This window comes from Anneissia japonica, unplaced genomic scaffold, assembly GCF_011630105.1.
Source record: "Anneissia japonica isolate Jap-2015-1 unplaced genomic scaffold, ASM1163010v1 scaffold550_len331619_cov169, whole genome shotgun sequence".
NCBI classification, from domain to species: domain Eukaryota; kingdom Metazoa; phylum Echinodermata; class Crinoidea; order Comatulida; family Comatulidae; genus Anneissia; species Anneissia japonica.
Genome location: NW_022731233.1, coordinates 159,799 through 162,540, shown reverse-complemented (window position 1 = coordinate 162,540; position 2,742 = coordinate 159,799).

The following is a 2,742-nucleotide window of genomic DNA, read 5'->3' as shown; positions in this document are numbered from 1 at the left end:
TAGTGGCCCTTGGAGCAAATTTTAAGAATAGGCCCCTCTAGACGCTCGGAAATGGCACTCTCGGAAGGTAAAAATGCTTTTTCAAATCAGTGTTTCTCGACAAAATTATTGACTTCCTCCCGACGGCAGTTATGCTCCCTCGTATGCTCCTCCCCTCTTAGACACCCCTGGGGCGGATGAAGGATTTGACGGTAGGGGGTGCGTGAGGGTCCACCTCACTGCCCCCACCATGGTTGGGGCTGAGGTAATAGACAATTTTGAGAATAGGGACCTCTCAGAACGTTGATCCAGAGTTTTAGCTCGGTTTCCAAGAATCGCTCACCCTATCACCGACAGTCGTGTCAGTAATTGTGTGGTTCACAGACGAATCGGGGTACCTTTCCGATTGCGCAAGGCAGCTAGCAATGCACCCTGATTCGTCTGCGTCTGCAACGCATTCGGGAAAGTTGAACCAGGTTCAACCTTCATGATAACGTCGGCAACTGTCGCCGATAGGGTGGGCGATTATATGGAAACCGAGCATTACCCTGACTATCGCACATAATGGGTTCCCTGAGTGGACGGGGTCATGGGAGGAAAACCTAATGTTTGCTTGTTCCGTCGCTGGAAGATTATTTTAGACGTTGGGAGGTGGGGGGTGGTTTGCAGTTAGTCTTGGGTTCTCCTAGCTTCGCAGAGTTTTGTTTTTTCTAGATGCTGAGAAATGCACTTACGTGCATTACGAGACTTCTGTTGATGAATGAATACACACTGAATTAATATATTTCCCCCATTTTAGCAAATAATAATTGCGATGATGAAGGTGATGATGATGATGATGATGATGATGATGATGATGATAATGTGATGATAATAAGGAGGAGAAGGCATTGTAGTAGGTGACGACAGGCTCCTGTGCAAGGTTATTTAACAGGCCCTTTGATATGAGTGTCAACCGAGGGTCGTATCCCGAGTTCGTCATCACATTTTCAATGCACACAATTGGACAACAGTAATTATCTATAAGTTATATAATCAGTACATTCTCGACTGTCATGAAAATATATATCTAAAAAATTACGTTATATGCATACTCGGAAGCGGAAATTTTAACCTAAAAGTTTGATATAGGCCCTATGTTTCATGTTGTTTGTTGAATGGTCTTTAGTGATATTATATTCTAATATGACCACAACATAAGGAAAAATCATAAGGAAGTCCGCTCTATTTCCAAATTTCAGGAAATTGTACGTTTTATGTATGCTTCGACGTGGGAATTTGTTTTATGTTGTTTGCTGAATGGTCTTCTTTAAAAATATAACAGTCTAATATGACCACAACACAAGGAAGTTCATTCGTTAAATGTTTAGTAGATAGTACAGAGAATTGTGATTGTTTATCAAAATCATTACGGTATAAAGGGTCGGTGGCCTGCGGATTTTAGCACGAGAATGTGTAGGCGTTACTCCATGCTGAGCATGGATAGCTGTTCTATAGCTGGGTACTACCATGGAGGTCCTCCATGGTACTACATTTCGGCTAAAAAAAACTCTGTCTTTAGGTCTCCGCCTTTTGGCCTGTTTACATCCTGATTGATGCGTCGGGGATAATAGTTGTGTTCGTTGACAATCAATAGAAAATTCAAAATTAGTGAGTGGTAAAATAATCGAGCTCTCCTTTCGCCCTCTGCTGGATCCGTCACTGAACTCATGGGTACACTTCGTTTTTTTCCCTCTTTCTTTCTTCCCTTTAACTCTTCTCAATTTTTTTTTATTTTTCGGCGTGACTGACAGGGTGGGGAGAACGGGCCCCCGTGGCCACCCCGCTGGATCCGCGCCTGAACCTACCTAGGCATATAGGTTGGCAAATCAGACAAACTATGCTTAGCAAAACTAGCCTTCAATTAAATAAAATTATACAAACTGCTTTTGGTTCAATGTCGTAATAATGTATTTACGAAAGTGCGTTCTACGCAATATTTGTGGAATATAATAATATATTGCTTATGTCTTTGATTTTTTTTTTATCTATATAATGGACTAAAGAATGAGATACAATTACCTTATCTTTTTCAAGAGGAGAAAACCTTGAATTTTGAAGAACTTAAAGGTCATTAAAAACTCTCATAAGTCGGGAAAGCTCATTTCCGGCCATCTAGAAAGTTCCCAGGACCCCTTTTAATGTTGGTTTTTTTTTGTTTTTTTTTAGACATTTTAAACTATTCTCTTTCATATCCTGGACCCGCCCCTGGCTAGAGTGCATTTCCCTTGTATTTCGAAATTGTTTATAAGTACACAATATGCTTTAACCAACACATCGTTAATCAGGGATACAAGATGACGCTGTGTATAAACAATTGATAAACTTAACATTTACTCGTGAATTGCTAGGTACAAACACGTAGGCTAACATTTCCAAATCGTTATTTTTGTACTTTTTGAAAAGCGTACACACACTTTCAACCCCCTCCCCACAGCGTACGTTGTGTACGTGCGTGAAAATGATGAAAATAATGGATGACCCCTTAAGGATTTTAAAATATTCCAAACCTGTACGCTTAAAAATAATAAAATAAAAAATAAATAAATAAAGTTAACTTAAAACACAAACAACACGATAGGATATAAAGTTTGAGAGAATAATTGGTATACTGTACTGTATTTCTGAAGTGCCGTTCGTTTTAAGGTTGCTACAATCAGGAGTTACAATCGATCCAACAAAGGAAAAGCACTATCTATTTCCTTACATTCCAAAAAGGAGGAT